Genomic DNA, 21,275 nt, shown 5'->3' with positions numbered 1-21,275 from the left:
CCTATAAACCTTTCTAAGGTAGCAATATTTCATAAATTTAACTAAAATTTCTCCCTTTTTGCCCACTGTAATTCCCTTGGCGGCGTTTTGGTACTGAAGCGGACCGCCGCACAAGTTGCAGCTTTGTAGAGGCCACGTATACGGGTTCTTGCCTCGCTCCGGTTGGTCTGGCACTTGGCACTTGGAACAGGGAGCTGGGAACTGTGAGCAGGGAACTTGGGCAATGGGACTTGGACGCACAGACGAACAGGCGGACGCGGACGGAGCTCTTTGCTTATGCATGTCGCATGAGCAATAACAATATTTCCTCCGCTGTCGCAGTCGCTGGTTATTCTTTTCGATTTGCTTATTCGCATTTGGGTTTTTTAGCTTTATATATATGTATATATGTGTGTTTTTTTGGTTCAGTATGCTTGTTTTTTTACGTTTCCCATTCGCTTATTTGCAGGGATCATGATATGCAGGGACACGGGGGAGTGAGACTGCGACTGCGACTGGGAATGGGACTGGGAATGGGAATGGGAATGGGAACACATGTATTTGGCTTTACAGTGGGGGCAGAAAAACAGAAGAAAAAAAGAACAGAAATTTAAAATTTATGTACATATATATTCCCATTCCTTATTCGCATCGAGACATGTGTGGGCCGGCAGTATCCGTATCTGTATCTGTATCTGAGACTGCGAATATGTATCTTGACTCGCTGGTCCCGTGCATTCCGTGCATATAGCCTTCGTTATTCTGATTCCCCTCTCCCGGAATGACATACCACCGCCCCCTTCTAGACTGTGGCATATCATAACTTTGTGCCCCATTCTGTTCGCTTTGCCATAAATGAAATCCACGCGAAGGCGACACGTTTCGCTGATGTTCAATGTTCGTAAATTGAAAACAACAAAACCAAAATATTGAAATTCTCGCCCTGTGCCCTGAATATTGAGTTTTGCGTCTTTTTTTTAACTCTTCTGAAAATATTACATTCCATGCTGGCGACTATGAAAATTCGTTGTAAACTTGACAACTGCTGTGGTCATACGAAATGAAAGATAAACTAAGGAAGGGGCTAGTCATGAACTACAAACTTGCTGATGGGATTTACTGTCAAATCTTTGTTGAAATGCAAGCAGTATTGGGTAGAAGTTATGATACATTTTCCTTCTTTGATAACCAATTTGTTTCCCTCAGAAATCACACTCAGTTCCCCTTGATTTCTGTAATGTTTCTCCTCGTTAAGATCTTACACAGCGGCACTCTGATTCAGAGTCAATAATCCCCGCCTTGGGAGCGTTACATCAGCTGCCCGCATTTCGGAACACCATCACGCACTGCCCCATGCCGCATGCCCCAACTCAGCACTTCGCCATTATCGCAACCCTTTGATATGTGAGAAGCGATTGGCGCATACCGCTTATAGAAGCGAATGTCCCGCTAATTGAGCGCTTAGCCGATTGCATTCGATTCCCATTAAGAGGCCTCAGCCGCAGTCGCAGTGGCAGTGGCAGTGGCAGAGCCTCGAGTCGCGCTCGAATTAAAATTGAATCATTATTGAAATTTCGTTTGTCCCCGTTCCAATCCGTTCCGTTCAGATCGGACCGCTCATTAAAATGGATAGCGATATGGCCGTTAAGCGGTCTGGGGACGGCGCACAGCGGAGGGTTAAAGCCTGGGACGGACCAGTCCGTTCGTCCGTCCAATGGCGGCTGAGTGTATATTTGCATTTGGCAAATTGTAAAAATTTAATTCGCATATCATGCGCGATAATCAGCGACGTGCATTATAAACCCATAAAATCGCAAAGCGCTGCCATAAATGGGAGTGGGGAGGGGGGGCCAGGCCAGCGGTAAGGCCGCGCCAATTGTCGCATTCGTCGGCCAATGGCGATAAATATCCGTTTATATGGTAATTGTCACTGTGAGCTCGCTTCTAACTTTCTGTCCGTCTGCCTGTCGGCCTCTGTCTCTCTGCAATTTGCATTTCTGCACAGCTGCGAATGGCGAACTGAATATTATGCAGATCCTGGGCTGGAGATGGCAAATGGCATATTTATTTTATTGCCATGGTATCGTATCGGTATTGGGGAGTCTACGCCCCAGCCCTTCTTTTAATTTCGCATTAAATCTAGGACCAAAATGGCGGTAGGAAGGTATAAAGCCAGTGCAGAGAGAGAAAAAAGTGATTGAGAAAAGTATTTAAAGTTATTTTTGAAAGAAACTTAACTTTGAAAGGAAATACCATAAGGAACCTCAACTATTAATGGGCATAAGTTAGAGCAATATTAAGCAAGAAGGAAACTAAAACCCACTTTAAGATATTCATATGAGTATCCCAACTGAATAAAGCTATTAAGCTGAATTCTTTATTTAAAAATCATTTAACTGCAAAATTTTAGAACCAAAGAAAGCACTCAACATTTCTCGTAGTGCCTCCTAAAGGTGCACATAGAGATGAAGGTGGATTTTCGGTTTAATTTTCATGTCCATTAACCAAGCAAAATGGATACGTTCGGCAACGAGCGAAAGGATAAGCGAGCCGGCCAGGCATGTCCTGAATTTTGATAGACGGAAAACCGAGGGGGCAGAGTTTCCAAACTGGAGCCAATGCGGGTAGAAATTCAAATAAAGTTCAACGAAGCCCATCCGGAGGAGAAGGAGCGGGAGTGGGAGTAGGAGTTCTTGGGATTGGGTTGGAGTTTGGGGCACGGCGGTAGGCGGTAGGCGGCCATGAAAATTATCAAAGCGTGTTATTACGGGCAACCAAGCGCAACGCGATGCCAGCTCAAGTGGCTGCCTTCGAGAGGATAAACACGGAGCTGCAAATGGATCTAGAGCTGGAGCTGGATCTGGCTGTGGATGTGGATGTGGATCGAAAATGGAGAGGACGTGAGGGTGAACAGCAGCGGCAGCCACTTGTGGTGGGCTCGGGCATAAATTTGGGACCATCACGCACGCAAATAATCAAATGGAACGCATCAAATTGGTGAAAGGGATAAAAAGAAAACACAACAAAATGGTCTTCGATTTTTAAAAATACCCTTTGCTTCCCACTCCCCAACCACTTCCGCCCACTTTAGATTCCGTTGAGTCAGCCCACGGAGTTTTAGGCTAAATTGTTGCTCAGGTTTTTCCGGGATGCATTTGGGAAATCGGAAAAATCTCAATTGCCTTTTGGAAGAGGGCACAGTGGTTCTATTTTTATGGAATTAAAGTATTTAATATACTTTTTCTATAAAGCCTAATCGGGTTTATACTTGACTTGATATCAAGAACTTGCAGAAGTTTCTCATAAGAAGATTCTCAAACTTTTGCCTAAAGAAATCTTAACTTAAAGTTGGAATATAAGTAAAATATTTAAAGGATTTATATCAAGCGAAGTTTGTAGACTGTAATAACCCATAACAAGTCTATTTTCAAATATTTTCTATGACAAATTTCCTTATAACTTGCAAACCCATCCCACTGTCCCACCACTTTCCTCCATTTTTCACGGCCCAAATGAATCTCGCCCAAAAGGCACGCCCATCTAATAGGCCGAAACGGGCGGAAATCCACGTGGAGCAGGGCACTCTCCGCCGATAAGTGGATACGATGGATGGCGATCCCTTCAAACTCCATGTACGACTGAATGTGAGCTCCTCACGTGCAGGAGAAGGCAGAAAGGAAGGAAAAAGGGAAAATTCAGGCTGATTCTGGGCGTTGGGTTTCAATTTATCGCCCAGCCATCGACGGATAAAATCCCGGGAGCGGTTTTTAGGGATTTTTAAAATAAAATTTACGGATTAAGTTATTGTAGGACGTATGTACATACTCATACGTAGAGGTATTCATGGCTCGGTTGAGCTGCTGGGAAAGCGATGTGAGAGGGAAAGGGGAGCGGGGGGGGCGTGACGGTAAGGTCGATTACGTTTTACAGCGTAGCATAAAAGTTGATTGAAAATGCTTATTAGATGCAAGATTAGATGCGATATGCAACGGAGACCGGCGGACCAGCGGCAATCCTATTCGAGAATCAGTGGCAAGCATAAAACTCAGCAGGAGCTGCGACGTGAGCAAATTTAGCTACGGATTTTATACGCCCCAGCGTCGTGGGCGGGGCCGAACTTAATTGAAATGTCGTGGCAGAAACTGTAGAGTACAGTTTGAAAATTTAAAAACGCAAAAGTTAAGGCGAAAAAGTGCGAAGGCAACCACCGAAATTTTACCGCCATCAGGTAATCTCATTAAGCCCGGCTAATATTCCCACTCGGCCTGCGTCAGACCCAAATTGGAGATTCTTTTCTGCTAGAACCCAAAGTCCCTTAAATAACCACAGAAGGGCAACAACAAAATCATTTAGCCAGCGATGGAGTCTCCAAAAAAGTTGCTTTTGATAACACGGCTCATCAAAATTTCAGCTACAAGAAAAAACTTTTTAAAACAACAAATTTAAGAGAAGAAAAAGCCACACACAGCGTCCTCCTCGGATGGCTCGACCCCAAATCAAAGGCCTTTGAAGGCCCAAGAAAACTCATCTAAATGGTGAGTCGACGAAATGTTTATCGGGCAGGAAGGGAGAGTGTGGCGAAGTTTGGTTGCTCTACGATTTGGGTTTAGTCTTTAGAGATATTAAATTATCACATAAAAATATAAAATAAATAAGTTGAAAAACTTAATAAAGTAACAAATAATTTCATTGACTGAGTTTTTAATATTTTTTAGTGCTAAAACTCTATTTTTAAAGTCAAATTTATATTACTGTATAGTTTTACCCATTGAAAATTCAAAAAATATTTAAAAAATCCTAGATTTCTTGCCAAAAAAAGTATACAAATCCCAGCCTATCTGAGGCAGAGTATCTTTTTCCAGCCATCAAACGACAAGCCGGCCCTCGTGCCTTGCCAATTTCATGAAAGATTCATAACAAGCCGCCAACGCAACTACCAAAAACAGAGCAGAACAGCGCGAAATCAAGCAGATACCCCAAAAAGCCCAAGAAGGCCCAAAAAGTTAACACAAAAAATTCTTTCCGGTTAGTTCGTTAGTCGGCTGATGCCTGAAATGTGGCCTCTCCATCGGCAGTTAATAAAAAATGGACCATTCCAGGGGCAGCGGGACCCGAGCCAAAAGTTAAATGGGAAAAGTTTCCGGCCTAACTAAAAGTGCGAGTTTATTAACCGCAAGCCATTTCCACAGAAATTGCAGGAAGGAAACGTCTGAATATTCGACTGAGGGATTCCTACTTTAGTATTAGATAATACCAAAATACTTTTACTAAAAATAAAAACAACTTAAAGGCCCTCCCAAAAATATGTTTCCTAATCGTAAAAACTTTAATTCCCTGCCTGGAATGGCTAATTAGAGGCTTTGAGTAATAACTAATTGACATGTATGAGGAAACTGTGGAGGTGTGACTCGACATCTCATTAGGCCATCAAACAGAAATAAAACTTATTTATTTTTGTTTACCAATTCGTTTGAAGCAACTTTATGATATTATCGCAGGAAGGCAATATTCAATATTGGCGGCCAACCTGTACTAAATATTGTTTTATTTCACTAAAAGACACTAAACATTGTACACTGAAAGAAATGGGTGGGTGTGTGTTTAATGAAAATACTATTTTTGAGGGTTCTAGAGATGTTTTAGCTCTTGAAAAGTTCCTTTCTTGGGATTAAACATAAAGATTTCTGTGTACTTTTGATATTAATTTATTTTTATAAGGACTAAATCTGAAAGTTAAGGAAAGGTTTGTATAAACATTCATTTCTACTTAAATTAACAAAATATTTTTAACTTTAAGTATATATTAATATTTAAATATTTAGATTTAATATTCAGTAAGTTTGCCAGAAGAGTTTCCAAAGAATTTCTCTTTTAAAAAAGCGAATTTACAAAAATTATTTGCCACTTTACTTTCACTTCATTTTAAACTTTTATTTGTTAAGCAAAAGGCTTTCTTTTAAATACAAATTAAACATTATTTAACCACTTCTTTTCTCATATACATTTCCCAGTGCACTTTCCCTAACTATGAAAACTCACCCCCTGTGGAAAACTCGCTGCCGCACACAGTCGCTGTACGGGTATGCGGCTAAAAGTAGAGCAGCATTCGATGGTGGTGGGTTCTTGTTCTTGTTCTTGTTCTTGGTCTCATCTCGCCTCTATGGCCGTCCATGCCCCCCTCCCTTAACATTTTCCATGGCTGCCATGGGTTGCCATTGCCGTCGGTGCCAGAGTATCTGACAGATACACAGATACACATCCGTCGGCTGGCACAACGCATGCACAGTGCGGCTGCTCCTTGGGCGTGGTTCTCTTGGGGAGTAGTTCCAACTTTTAGACTAGTTTATGTAAGCAGCCTGCTTTTCGGATAGGGAAAGGCGACGATTGATGCAGGATTTGGACGGATCTGTTTTTTAGTTTAGTTTGGGTGGGGGGGGGCTGTGGGGAGAAGAGCCAAAAAGCCGCTGAATGTTGCACGCTGAATGATGTTGAACGGGCGGCCAGGGGCGCATTTGCCTATTTGCCGTAATGCCTGTCCCGTGTTTAATTTACGAGCAGCTCGACGTATGCTGCGTAGGTGAAACTGATGAGCAGGAGAGCTGGATATGGAGCAGGGCCCAGGAGCTGACTGACTGACTGACTGGCGGGGCACGGATTTATGGGCGCATCATAAAACAATTAACAAGACCGAAACTCGTGCCACATAAATTTCTGCAGCTCGGCTCGTGGATTGCGGCTTGTGTTACATTTCACAGCGTTTTATTATATCACAAGAATTAAAGAGGGGTTGGGGGGTGGGTGTTGGCTGCTTTTTTAATTAACCACACAAGATTTCTACTCATTTTCATATCGTAAACGTTTATCCAACTTAATAAGTCGTAAACGCCGCTGCGGCACGGCCTCTAACAAAGTTTTGCTGTACGAGTAGCAGGCAGGCCCTTGCATGTGTGTGGGATTTGGCGATCCGCTGACGCCGCAGGTGAAAGCCCCTCGGAATGGCACATCCTGTACCGCTCCCCCTTCTCCTCTACCCTTGGCCAATGCCCGTGCTCTGTCGCATATGCAGGCGATTACATGACAACGCGGAGGCAATAAAAGAAAACGTTAATAAACGTACAGAAGTCGGGGCAGTGGAGACAATGGGAGGAATCGGAGGGAAATTGTGATGGATTTTAGTTTTTGTTACTTTAATAAACATAAATTATTCCATAAATCATTTTGTTTGAGATTGTTATTAACAAAATTAAAGGGAATTCAAAAGGAAAAGTTCACAAGTTGCTTTCTTTTTGGTAAAATTAGAATAAAATCTGAATAAAAGCAGAAATATCAACATAATAATATTTAATTGACTTAGAAATAGTTTTAAAAATATGTTTCCTTTTCTTTTGCCATTTTAAAAAGATTATATATTTAATTTAAATATTATTTAAGATTATTACAAAGGTATAAAAACTACGTAAAAGGTACATTAACATGGATTTTTAAGTCAAAAACTATATTTTTCCTTGACTAACTTTACAAAATATATTTAAATTTCTAAAATCAAATCTGAATAATTTTCCTCATTATCTCCCCATCACCCATTGTGCAATTTTCTCAGTTAATTTTGTAATTCTCGAACTGAACTGCGAACTGCAAACAGCAAATGCTTAAAACTGAAGCTCAAACCTCGTTTAATATTCATTGCCGACTTCTGCTTCTGCTGCTGCTGCTGCTGCTCCTCCTCCTCCTTCTCCTGGGGATGTCGATGTTGGCTGCAGCAGGTGCTCATGCAGCTTTTTTGTTCCAGCACACCTGACAATATTTTTTTAATGACAGCGATTAAGGCACCGCCCTGTGAGGAGCCCCTCTTTGAGCCGCCACTCGATTTAATTAAGTCGTCGCTCCACTCCGTTTCGAGATGAGCTCCATGGGCCACGCCCGTTCTGTGTGGCAACTCTTTACTTGATGGGCGTAGCAAGTCGAGATATTTGCGACATTTTTTGCTGATTCCATTGTTTACCTAATCTCTGTTTGCTCAGCGACCTCCCCAAAGCAGTTTGCCCCGTCAGCAGTTCCCAAAAGGGGTTAAAAGGGGGTTATAAACCACCCACACACTGTCAAATTTCATTTGGGTAACAAACACACAGATACACAGATACACAGCTATAAAGATACACTCACTCACACACACATATGACAGCGCAGAGAGGATACTGTCAACATGTTTGTTAATGCCATTTTGGAATTAACAAGTTCTGGCAGATAAACTTTGAATTTCATTCCAGGGCCAAGCTGGAATTGACATGTGTCTTGTGCTGGTATTGGCCATAAACTGTGTATGTTAACGTGGCCATATATACATCCTCTGTTTAACCCCTGAAAGCCTGAGCCTCTGCAAATAGCAGATCACTTTTTGCCCAACTGGGCGATCGCTGATCACCGACTTGGTTTGGTTTGGCCCGTCTTTGCCCGGCTTTGCGTTTGAAGCCATAAATTTATTTATGACGGCCATTAAATCATCATTATTGTCCGAAGGCGACCTTGAGCCAGTAGGCCGGCGGGGTAGGGAGTTCTCTTTCTTTTTGTTTCTTCACTCTCAACCATTTCAAGACACATTCGCTTTCTTTTCATTTCTTTTATTTGCCTTTTTATTGTTGTCGCCTTTTAATGGTGCGTTTTCCTTTTAAGCCTTCTGCTCTGCTTTTTCTTCTTTCACTCTTTATTTCTTTCTTTCTTTCCGCCCTTGTCTTAATTGGGTCAGCGATTCTGTGATTTGACTGCGTAAACGGCCAGCTAATTGCTTAGAAGGTTAGCAAGGCGAGTGAGAAATCTCAGATGTTTGAGGAAAACTTACAAAGTGGGGGAAAATATGGCTTAATTCTATGGTTAAGGTGGTTGCTTAAGGCAGAGTTAGCTTGCTTTTCATTCTGGTTATCAAAATTCCATTTAAGAGTATGTTTTTAGCACTTAATGCTTGGAAAACCTATCAGGTGTTTGGTAGAAGGACTTGCTTGCTTTTCTAGCTAAATGAGATTGATTACAAGGACCTAAATCTAACTATTGATCGCCTTTTCCTCATTAACTTGATTAAAACATAAACTTAGATCTTCTTATAAAAGAAAAAACCAATTTATGTTAATTAATGACAATGCTTCGTATTACCAAAACCCTTTTTAGGTATTACTCTCACCACAACCTGCACTATTCCTAATTAATAACTTACCAAAAATACAAAGAAACTAAAACCTAATTGGTGCACATTGGTGCTCATTGACTTTTACTGCCCTCCAATATGAGTTTTCCCCAAGGCTCTCTCTCTTTATTTTGTGAATTGTTTTTCTTTCTTTTTTTCTGCTTTTGTGCGAAATTTCTGGCTGATAAAGCAATGGAAATGACGCGCACGAGTAGTTTTTGCTTTTGACTTTCCTTTCGCCGCTCGGCAGACACCATTTTCTTGGCTGTTTGTGTAAGTTTTCCATTTGGATAATGGAAAAAGGCCATTTCATGCCATTTGCCTTACTTTGGGCCAGCGGTCGGGGGCAATACGAGGCGCACTATTCTGAGAGGCTTGCTGGCTAAGTGGGCGCGGCGCCACAGCTAGCTTCGTTTTGGCCATGCCCCCAAAATGCAGAGGAAGAAAAGGAGTGCTCTTTGTTGAGCTTTTAACTAAATAAAAGATACTAGAAGAAAGGTTTACATATTTTTAGATTAAAATTTCACCAAAATAGATTTCCATTTTTACATTTTTTAAGGGAAACGTGCTTTAATGGCGATATCCTATCAATTAACTTTAAAGATATCATAAAACTGATCTTTAAATCTGGATTAAACTTACTTAAAGTTCACTTTTTTAGTGTTACGTTTTTCGTAATATAAATTTTTCTTTAAATAATATTAATTTTAAGCCAAATTTTTCCGATATTTCCCTAGAAAATCTTAGAAATCTAAGAGTTATTCCTTCCTGTGCAAAACTAGAACCATTTTCCTGCCCACTCCCCTCCGGGGATGTGTTGTCTTTTGCGCTTTTTACATTTGCAAAATGAATTGTAATGAAGTGGAATGGGGCGTGGCAATGGCCGCCCCCGTCGAGCAAGTACGCCAACAATAAAATCATATTCGTCGGGCGCCAGCCATCGCTGGCATATAATTTTTGCACAAAAAGTCGTTTCCACTGTCTCATGCGCTCCACTTGCCACGAGAAGCAGTTGGGGGAGGCGGGGTTCAAGATCACATCCTAGTCCTCGGATGAGGAGGAGGAGGAGGAGTGGGGGTCATGTTGTTTGGCACTGCTTTTATTGGTGTTATTAGGTTGAAAGCACTCTAATAATGGTCGCCTTCTGATGTGGGGCAGTTAATGGGTTTCAGGTCAGCAGTCGCATAATGCGAATCACAGATTTCCATGAAAGGAAGAGACCCAAGGAGCAGCGTCGATAAAACTTGATTACCCAAGCGGCTGAAGAGAAAAACATCGGATCGGATTGGAGCAACACGCCGCCATTTGTCGATTTCAATAATTTGTAAAAATAAAAAAATATATATAATATCATTCGGCTGCCATTCAACCCGTGCTGATAAAATGCGTAAATCAACGCGAATTTATGGCTGAAACAAGTTTTTCATTGGCTTTGGCGGAGAAAACAAGTCCGTGTGGCACTGTGCACTGTGGATGAAATCACAAATTTGTCTCAGCAAATATCGCCCCCGGTGGTCCTCAATTTACATGGTTCAATATGCTGGCTAGCAGATGGGATTTACTGGGGTTTGGCTAGTAAAAAGTATATTCCAATTTTCCTGCTCTTTTATGCATGTAACAGTGCGTTGATCAATTTAAATTTTATTAGAAATATTCTGAGGAAGTAAGAAATTCAAGACAGGTTAACACCTTGCAAATTTCAATAACAATAAAGACAAGCCATTTAAGCAGTTCTAAAGAATAGAATAAATACATAAATTTAAAACCATAATTTAACCTTTCTCTATCCTCTTCCACTGTGCCAAAAACCAAACTTCTGCTTTGTCTTAGTATGAATTCTTAATTTTATAGACTTAACAGTGTCTTCATTAATGAAGCCCGTGCGTGAAGTTCAGATAGAGAGCGCAAAGCCAAGACACCTGGCTTGTTTTTTTGTTGGGCTTTTAAAAAGGAAAAGAAATCTCACTTTGCGGGTGGCAAATGAAAAACCGCCAAAAAAAAGATTGAAGTGCAGATGCAAGGCAGGCAAGTACCTTGCCTTTTCCCCTTTGGAATATGATTAACTTGAGAATTTACGACTTCCTCTCCGATTATTTTGACAAGCGAATTATGCCCACTGACGAGGGTCCTTACCAGAGAAAATCCGAAAATCTCGAAGCAAAGTGCACTTGAGTAATCGGCAATCGAAAGAGGCCATTTGTCAAACAAGTTTTGATATTGGAAAGCCGGGAAAATCATGGCTGCAGTTTTCCATTTTTCAAAATATTTCCAACCATAAAAATGCAACCAGCACAAGTGCCCGGCCACTTGAGGCGGGCATTTTCATTTGTAATCAGTTGAGGTTTTCATTTTTTTTGGTTTGTTTTAAAATTCCAGACCCGTTGCCAGTTGAAAATTTATCGGCTACTTGAGTTTTCCATCGAACCTCCGGCTGACGTCTCACTCGAAGATGATTTCCCAATCTTTTGGCATATAAATTATGGTTTTTGTTCTCGACGTCGACGGCTGACAATTTGTTTAATTAATATCTCATTTAGAATTTATATGGCCTGTCAAAAGTTTCCTTTGCCTTTGATAGTTTGGCACACGTGTTCGATTTTCCTTTGACCAGTTTTCCCTCCCATTCAAATTTTTATGCTGGCCATAAATCAATTGGAAAAACAAGCGATAGCAACCAGTTTTAATTTGTAAAATGGATGTCAGTTGGACATTCGATTCATAAATTATTTGGTTCGGAATGAGAATGTTTAGGAAAACTGAACTGGGAAACCTATTTTCCTCGATTCTTGTTGGTCTCCAAATTAGAGAGAATTTTATTCAGAGTTTCGAAAACTGTTTTGGAATGCTTTCGGCAGCATTTTTCTGCTCAGAAGGCAGAAATCCAGCGTCGACGTCAACGCCAATCAGCACAAATACATTCAAATCAGACTCACTCACACAGCGGCAAACTCCGAGCTGCAGTGGTGTTGGTCGGGCGAGCGAAGAGTTCAATTCTCCGCTTCGACAATAAGAAGAGAGAAAGAGTGCTTCCAGTTCCCTAAGGTCTCGCTTGCAGCGCCATCTGGCCCTGGGTAAGCGGAACTAGGAGGTGTAACACCAACACGAGAGGTCGCTCACCGGCATGCTGGTGTGTAGACAAAGCGTAGACAATTTTCGATAACTTGTTTCTGTCCGATATTTTGGCTGAACAATTTTGTGATAAAAATATTTTAAATATATTCGAAATTTTATATTTATTTTTCATTCTTAAATTTGTTTTAAAGATCAAGAGAGGGAAGGAGACAACTGCTGCAAAACAATGCAACCTCTTACTTAGTAGGTAGTTCAACGATTGCGCAGTTTATAATTTATTTTTGAAAAATTAATAGGATAATTTTTAAAAAATTTTGAATTTATCATAATTGTAAGCCGAGATATTTAAGGTAGATTATACTTCACCTATACTACTACTTGGGCCTTTTCTAAGCTTTGGTTGGAGTTCAGAGGATGGACCCTCAACCATAACTAGAACCATTGCCGTTAGCTGTTCTACTAAATATGAAATAGCCCTCACTTTCTGCCCTATTTTATACCAGAAAATTATGTATAAATATTTTTGGTATATGTATAAATATTTAAATATGGTTTTTTTTTAAAAATCTGTAAAAACGTATTTTTTGTTTATCATTCATTCATCATATAATGATAAAAGTTCAAAATTTTGTTTTACTATTTTGTAGAATTGTGTTGGTCGCAAAATTCATTTGACCAAGCAGAACTTGTATTTATTTATTTATTTATTTATTTATTTGTTTATTCATTTATTTATTTATTTTTTTATTTATTTATTTATTTACTTACATAAGGCTTACAATTAGTTAAAACTAAGAGCTAAAATTTGGCTAGGAGCAATAGCAGCTAAGGCCTTTATATGACCAAACAAAACTATAAAAACTTTTTAGTTGATAAAAATGGTTAAGAATTTTGGTACAAAATACAACTTTGTTTGATTTTTTAATCTTTGAACAACCATAATACATGTCGATTGCTTGATATATTGATCTATTATCCGATCATATAATTTTTCGAAAATATTTTGATAAAAAAGAGCGGGATTTTAGGCAGCAAAAAATAGTATTTCAGTGTTCCTTAATTTCATTTATTTTCCATTTTAAAACATAAATATGTTATAATTGATTTTTTGATATTGTGAAATAACTTGCAAATTTAAAACTCACAAGGAGATAGTTCCTACTTCTTTTTAGAACTCATTTACCCGGTAAAAAATAATTTCTCATCCACCAAAAGTACACATTTTCCCTAAGCAGTTACAATAAAAATATGTTTTAAGTTATTTTTAGAAAATCAGAGCTCACAAAAACTGTCAGAAAGTGTAAAACATTTCAAATGCAAAGGACATGCGGGCCCTAAAAATTTCCCAGAACTGTGTGAAACTGTCATGGACACCCGATATCTAAGGGTTCAGTTTCCTGCCTCGTCTGTCTCTTTTTCACCTCAGTTGGCAGGCAACAAGGGTCGCTTTCGAAACTCACCACAGCCCGCTGAGCCCGTGGTGAGCTAACGGCTCTTGGCTCCGCCCATTTTATAATGGCCACCGAATGGCTGAGCGGCGCATGCGCAATGCCAACGAAAATGGAAGCCAAAGCGGACGGAGAAAAGTGATGGAAGAAGGGGGAGAAGAGTCTACGGGACAGGATTTTCAGGCTTTTCCGTCGCTGATTTTCATTTGGATAAATTTATGCAAATGACTTGGAGGGCTCAATATGGAAACGAGCTAGGCGGGCAATTAAAAGCGGGATGGCTTTATGATATCTCATGGGTACCGCGGATCCAAGCTGCGGGATTTCATATCGAAAGAACTCCACCTCCGCGGGACACAAAGGAGCGACCGACTGGCGTTTTATTGTCCCGCTGCAGCGTCATTGCAACATGTGGCATTAATTATGCGGCGATAATGTCTTGCTTTGTTGCCGAGGATTTTGGGTCTCTCTGCCCTCTCTTTCCCTCTCTATCTTTGTCTTTTTATGAAAGTGTCGGAATAAATTACATTATCTTTTTTTTTTTTGGGACGCCTGTTCCGCGGAACTGATAAGATGATTTTCCCCAGGAACCGAAGCCCGAACCCATGGCTACGTTATGAACCTAACCCCCATACATCCCTAGGCCCTTGGCATTTTAATGAGCGTTGTAGGCGGAGTTGGTGACACGATTGCCCTCATGTGTCCCGTACACATGTCTTTCCATTTCCATTTATGTTCTTCTGAAACATATTCCCATTAATTTCCGCCGCCATTTGCCGAAGCGGTCTCAGCACGCGCTTTCCGTGGGTGGATGGGCATGACTTTTCCCTTCTCGTTTCGAGCAAAAGGGGGCAATTAAATTGTGACAAGAACACCATTCCGCACGTCATCAATTATGGGCCTTTATGTATTCATTGGCTCTTCGATTCGGAGAGCAGGAAGTGCCATATGTTGCAGTTACATCATCGCTCTGTCTCCCAACTGAGCTGCTCTAGTTTCTCTACCAACCCGTTTGTTCAATCTCCAACCAGGAATTAGCCACGGTCTCGAACTAGCCATTGTTCGGACCAAAATATTTTGAGGCCCGAGCTGCTGTAAACTGTTTATGATATGACCATAAATGACCCGTCTTCACGCTTTCGCCGGGTTAAGAAACGGTTTCGAGACGGGCTCTGGCAGTGACCTGAACCGGATTGTCATCAGCATAATCCTGCCAAATCCTGCGGATTTCAGCCGCATTTTACGTCACTCGCCTCGCCCGCGCAGCGGGTTTCCCTTCGCACTTCCATAAATCATTGCTAGGAGAAGTAGAAACCCTTTAACTAATTTCTACCTGCCATTCAAATTTTGTTTGCCTTCCGGAAACTGATGGTAATGTATTCATTCTGCTTATAGTTAGTGTCCGAGAAAAAGAAGTGATTCTTGACAGGACCAAAAAAAGGTTGGAAATAAAGGGATTTTGAAAAGGAAAGCCCATCTAGGACATTGACTCTTGTCTGGTTGCCTAATTGGTAATGCAACTTATAAACTTTACTAATAGGCTTTTTTAGTTTGTTTAAATCTCATATTTGTTTAAGATATTGTAGCTTTTCATTACCAAAAGCTACTAAGATATTGCATACCATCTCCCATATTACCAAGATGTGCTTATGATTGGTTTTATATTAAGAGTGAGTAATAATTGCAGTTAAGTTGAGAGGAGTAATTCGCAAGAAAGTTTTTTTAAAAATTATTCGTGAATAAAAATAGTTAACTAAGACATTCAAGGAAGTAAGAATATTTAAATAATTTTAATACTGAATTTATCTTAATTTATGTAAAACAATCGGAAGTATGTAAGAGGACTTCTTGCCGCCTTGTGTTTGAACATTTCGAGTTTGGAAGGAAGTGGTGTCAAGGAAAAAAGAATAATTATATATATTAATTAGAAAAGCGCATTTTACTTATACATTCTTTAAAACAATTTCAATTTAACTTTTTTAGAAAGATGTAATGCGAGTTCTTGGCACTTACGGGAGATGTCGCTTTTTGTAAGATAAAATCTGTCAAATTTAAAACTATCGGACGAAAATATCTTGCTTGCAAAGTTCGAAGTAGTAATGCCTAGTACTTTTTGGTTAATGTTATACATTCAACTACCATCTTATCTTCTGATAAATTTAATTCCTATAGAACTTCCGTGCTTATAACAATACAAAGACTAACAATAGATTGTATCAGCTGTACTCACCTCGAATAAGAAGCCTTCAATTAGCCATTTTAGAGGCAATTTCAGGCCGAGATGCGTGACTTGGGAGTGTTTGTTCGGCCGAGGACTATGTTCCAATATACATATTTTAGCAGCACCATAATTCAGGGCCGCTATTTACGTCTCGTATGTCAAAAAACGGAGGCCACAAATCACTTTAATTGAAGTCACGCCCCGCGCACTCGAGTAGCCAGGCCTGAAAGCTGCACCACCACCGGCCTCCTTTTCGGTTGGCGAAACCGCAAGGCGGAAATGCTGGTAAATTCATTTTTTTCTTGTGTGTTTTTCTGGCCTTTTTCCATTTTTCTTATACATTTTTTTTTTATTTATACCTCAGCTCAGCTCAGCTCGCACACACGCGAAATTGTAATCGACATTCACAATTGGCCAAAACGAACGCGCGCGGTTGGGGATGCGAGTGCGGATGCGGATGCGGACGCGAGGTTTGGGGTCAAAGTGCTTGTTCTTTGTCATTATTATAATTAATTCTTGTATTTCGTTCTTTCTTTTTTTTTTTGGCAACAAACGAACCCGAACCGGCTCATCTTGATTTACAGCCACTTCTTTCATTTTCTTTTTCTACTTTTTTTGGTTATATATTTTCGGGTTCTCTTTGGCAGCGTTTCTGGCTTTTGTTGTCGGTTTTTGAATTAAACACAATTGATGCAACGTTGCTGTTGCCACAGCCGCCGTTGCTGCCGTTGCTGCCGTCGTCGTTGAAGAAGACAAAGGCCGTGGCTCCGGGACCCACAGTCGGACCTCGAATGCGACAAACGGGAACTCCAGGAGCTGCTGGCAGGACAATGGTTACCCAAAAAACCGGGGGAGCAGGACAAGAGTCGGTCGGTTTTTAGCTCCGGGCGACGCGACGGCGACCTGATGGCAAAGTGTCCAAAAAATAATATTTGCTGTTCACTTTGACACAAGGCGCGCTTGGGTTCGTTCGTTCAGTTCGGTTGCAGCGCAGTCGACGCAGATACAGATATATAGATACATAGATACAGATATACCGAGGTGGTTGTCGAGGAGATGCCGGCGAGCTTGTGTTGTTCCCTGAGGATGTGAGGATGCGAGGTGAGCATGGCACACACAAAAACAGAGAAGTCGAGAAATGAGAACTGAGAATCGAGAAACAGAGAGACCCCAGGAAGGGTAAAGTGGGATGGAGAAGGTCGTAAACCCGGGCAGCGCTGCCACGATGGCAACACTTGCGAGAACCAACGCCAAGGAAATGAGAATGAGAATGCCAAGCGAAGACCCAATGCCAAAAGATGAAAAGCCAAGAGAAGCGGCGGCAAAAGGCAACGCGGCGGGTCATAAAACGCGCGTGTATCTTGCCTCTCTCTCTCACCCAGAGTATAGCCCCATCTCACTTACTCTACGTTCTCATATAGCTTGTAAACGAAACAACCACCTCGTCTCCATATATATACAAACACACACATACCCACTACACCGACTCATGTCCAATCATTTTATATACGCCATTTGCTGTCTGGGCGCAGATACATTTGTATCTTTATGTGCGAAACAAGTCCCAGGCCCCGTCAACGTCGCTCAACCCGAAAAGAACTGAAAACTGAATCTCAATCTGAAACTGAAACTGAAAATTTGAACCGAAAAGGCCAACTGAGAGACTGGATTCGAGGCGAGGCGCAGCGAGGCTGACGACATCGACGACGAGTCAATTTTGAAATCCAGTTTCCCACCTCGGTGGTTGTTGTTGCATTTATATATATACAGATATATATATATATATATATTCTCTAATCATTTGATTGTTATTCCTTCGACATTCTGCTCATCTGACTTCTTCAACCCCCAATGGCCTCTGTATCTGTATCCCACCCGTCTGGGGTTCGTCCGCTCGCTTATCTTTTGATTACCAGATCGAATCGTATTGAATTAGGTACATATTCTCAGCCATCCTCCGGCACTTTGCGACAACTTTTTACCATTACCCCGCATATGCCGCCAATTCGGCATGGATCCCTCGGGTGAAAAGTCTCTTTTAACCCTCAGTGCTCTCAAGATATCCGAATTGTATTTCATAGAAGTTATATGGTGGATAAAACACCTTTTGGGCAAATATTATCTTAACTGAAAATAAATTTAGCGAAACTTAAACGAAGAATCGGCTGCTTTTTTGGGAACTCGGCAGCTATTTTTCTGAATTGTTTAACCATAAAAAAACACTTCCTTACTCACACAGAATCCTGCTAATATATATTCTTACCATTAACTTTCTTTTCAACTTTAACATTTTACATTCTTAAGGATTTGAATGACTTTTTGATCAATAACAAGTTTTCTTTTTTAATAACACAAGAACATTTTCACCTTTTTTTAATCAAAATAATTAAAGTATTGACCAGAAAAATGCTGCAGGATCTGACAAACATTCTAATTTAATGCATTTAGACTTTTCCTAGTATTTCGAAAATAAAATATTAAGAAAAATATAATTACTTCTTTTTCCACGCCGTGACAGCGTTTTGACCATATCTAAGTCGAATATGGTCCAAATTTTGAAATTTATACCTCCATAAGCTGGAAATTTAATTCCTTTTTAGATTTCCATTCAAGCCCGGAAAACTGGAATGGTGGCCTTTTTTGCATAAAAGATTACTTACCCCTTATCGGAAATGTCCAAATTGGTCAAAATATATTTTTCAATCTTATCCAGACAATGATAGGAATAGTTCGTTTTGGTCGTTAGCTGCAAAAAAATTCGTTCTTTTTTCTCTGCGACCTGTTTTGACTATTTCATAACTTAAAAATTTTGAAAAAATATTTCGAATGTTCTTCAAGAACGCTATTCTGGTTTGCGCCAGTAAAAACCCCTATTTTGACAAGACCAAGTTTAAAGGTTAAAGGTAAATTTTGTGTCATTACTGCAAAAATTGATCAAATTTCGCATTTTTGTTCAAAAAGTTAAATTATTAAAATCAGCCGGAATGTTAAGTTTTGGTTTTTAGCTGCTCAATAAAGTAATTATTTTAGCTGTTCATTTAACTAACTAATTGTAACTAATTTTTATTTTAAAAGCCAATAAAAAATTGTAAATATGCTTTAAATTGATTCATAACAACGCCAAAAAGATAAAAAAATATGAAATGCTATAGCTCGTATTGTCATTCACGCCTTAAAATCTGAAACTTTGGCAAAATTAAGATAATGTAACCTGATAAAAAATACAAAGTTTGGTCAATCCTGATTATTCTCCAAAACGTGACCGTGTTTTAAAAGCCTTGCTGTGCTTGTAATTTAATTGCCAAAGATTTACTTTGATTACAATTTGAGATTTCAAAAAGTTGGTGTACAGTCCAAAAATCAAAAAGATAAAATTGCATTTCAAAATTTTGCTATTCGGTCTGCTTTGACTTATTTATCACTAAACACTAAGAAAATATATTATAATTATGGCTAGTCAATGTTCTGATTTGCTCAATAAGAAGAACGTACATATTTTTATTTGTGTTGGATAAAACTCTCATATATTATTAAGCAAGTTAATCGAAAGGCAGCTGAATGACAAAAATGTTATAACGACATATTATAAACCGACAAATTTTTAACAATAATATTTTTTGAGACATTTCCGTTTGACTGCTTTAAACTAATTTTTTAGTTAATCTTTTATCTTTGATTTTGCTATGAACACTAAATCAGCCCCAATATGAAAAATGGTGTTTGGTTGTTATACTTTCAAGTAAAAAGTGTTTATATTGGGAAATTTGGTTATCAATTTAAATCCATAAACTCTGGGAATATTTGGCCTTACAGCCTATTTCCTTTGAATAGAAAACTAGAATAATTAAATTAAAATTATTAAGTTTGCTAGCTTTTAAAAATCTGTATTCGTAAGTTAACTGAAAATTTTTCCAGCAAGCGTGAAAGCTAATGAAAAATCTTGAAAGCGGCAATTGAACATTCTAAGGATTCCATCGATTTATTTTAAAGTTCTCCCACCACGCTGAAAACTGTAACTTGGCTGACGGGGGTTGTTCATTTCATTGGACGCAACCACCCACCGAACCCATCCCCCATTTCCACTCAAAGAAAGCTGTTCGATGGGTGAAAGCGTCGCCTTGTACATAACATAAAAAACGCATGAAACCGAACCGAGAACCGAGAACCGAGGCACTTTATCTCGCAAACTGCGAGCCTTCGAAGAGGGGAAATGCCAGTGTTTACATAGCAGGGTGCATTTAATGGCATTTTCCTCCCCGAAGCCTCTAAGCTCGGCATCGATGAAAACTTATTTAAATTTATATAGGTAGTAGATACATCTGTGTGTGAGAAGGTACATACCCGTAGATGTATCTACGAGCAACCCCTTGACAGGGGTTGAATGCCATTTAAACAAACATGAGATTGCGGGACTTAGTTTTATGGCTCAAAGAGAAGGCAATTATCTATGCAAATATTTCATTTCGATAATGATTTGTTGGTTTCTAAAAACAATATTGCGCAGCTCATTAGGAACTGATATTATAAACAAATTCGAAGATGACGAAGTTTTTCTAATAACTGTTTTCTTTCTATATTTTTAGAAAATTATTTAATATTATTTATAAACCTTGCATTACACTATAATTACTATAAAAAAGTGGCCTTAATTTTATTGTATATTTTAGATTTATTAACCATCCGCTTACACCTGTAAAGTTGTTTAAGTTTTTGGGAGTATTCAGAAGCTAAACCTTCTCTGCAACCAAATTAGTTATCTTTTTCAAACTTAAAATAAATATATAAAAATATTAAATGTTAGTCAATAAAATCAAATTATTAACTATAAAAAAAATTGTTTTATTCAGTTCACATTTGTAGCAAACTTTCTGTTTCTAAATATTGTTTAAAAAAAATTTAAAATTAAAAACTTGATTTGACAGAAAAAAACCATAAAATATAGGAATATCACGTTGATGTCTTGATAAATTGATGTTTTATACGACATTCTAGTTTTAAGACTCTTTTAAGAATAATTATCGAAAAAGTTTAAAATATTCTCAAGTCGATTGAATACTAGTATTAGGCTTTAACAGGAAAGTTAAGACTAAAAGCATCTATAAGCTCAAAGATCCACCCTTAAATGTCAACAAGAAAATAAAACTTTATATGCCGATATCTTTACGCCAAAAGGTATAACTTCCCTACTCATTATTAGGCCTTCCAAACCCAAAACTGACTGATGTGTCAAAATTTCCAATGCAATTTTTTAGTAATTATTAAATCCAACCAAATTTCTTGGTAAGCTCAGGCAGTGATACGGTTAAAAGGTTCCAACCAAAATACAAATTCTATTAAATTTAATAAAATTTATTGAAGTGCCACCTGCCTAACCCACCTT

General features: G+C 39.3%; 1 protein-coding gene across 2 annotated transcripts in view; it reads right to left on the bottom strand.

Annotated features, from left to right (window-relative positions):
• Positions 1 to 17,173, bottom strand: part of LOC108117018 — a 102,934-nt gene extending 85,761 nt beyond the window's left edge. Inside the window, exon 1 of one of the 2 annotated variants that reach the window (XM_041819476.1) lies at positions 15,905 to 17,173. The gene's annotated coding sequence lies outside the window, so the exon portion shown is untranslated. The remainder of the gene's footprint in view (positions 1 to 15,904) is intronic. The other variant, XM_041819477.1, reaches the window with a different exon arrangement.
• Between the last annotated feature and the right edge of the window lie 4,102 nt (positions 17,174 to 21,275).

Source organism: Drosophila eugracilis, unplaced genomic scaffold (assembly GCF_018153835.1).
Source record: "Drosophila eugracilis isolate 14026-0451.02 unplaced genomic scaffold, ASM1815383v1 contig_75, whole genome shotgun sequence".
Lineage (NCBI taxonomy): Eukaryota > Metazoa > Arthropoda > Insecta > Diptera > Drosophilidae > Drosophila > Drosophila eugracilis.
This window is presented reverse-complemented; position numbering and strand designations above follow the sequence as displayed.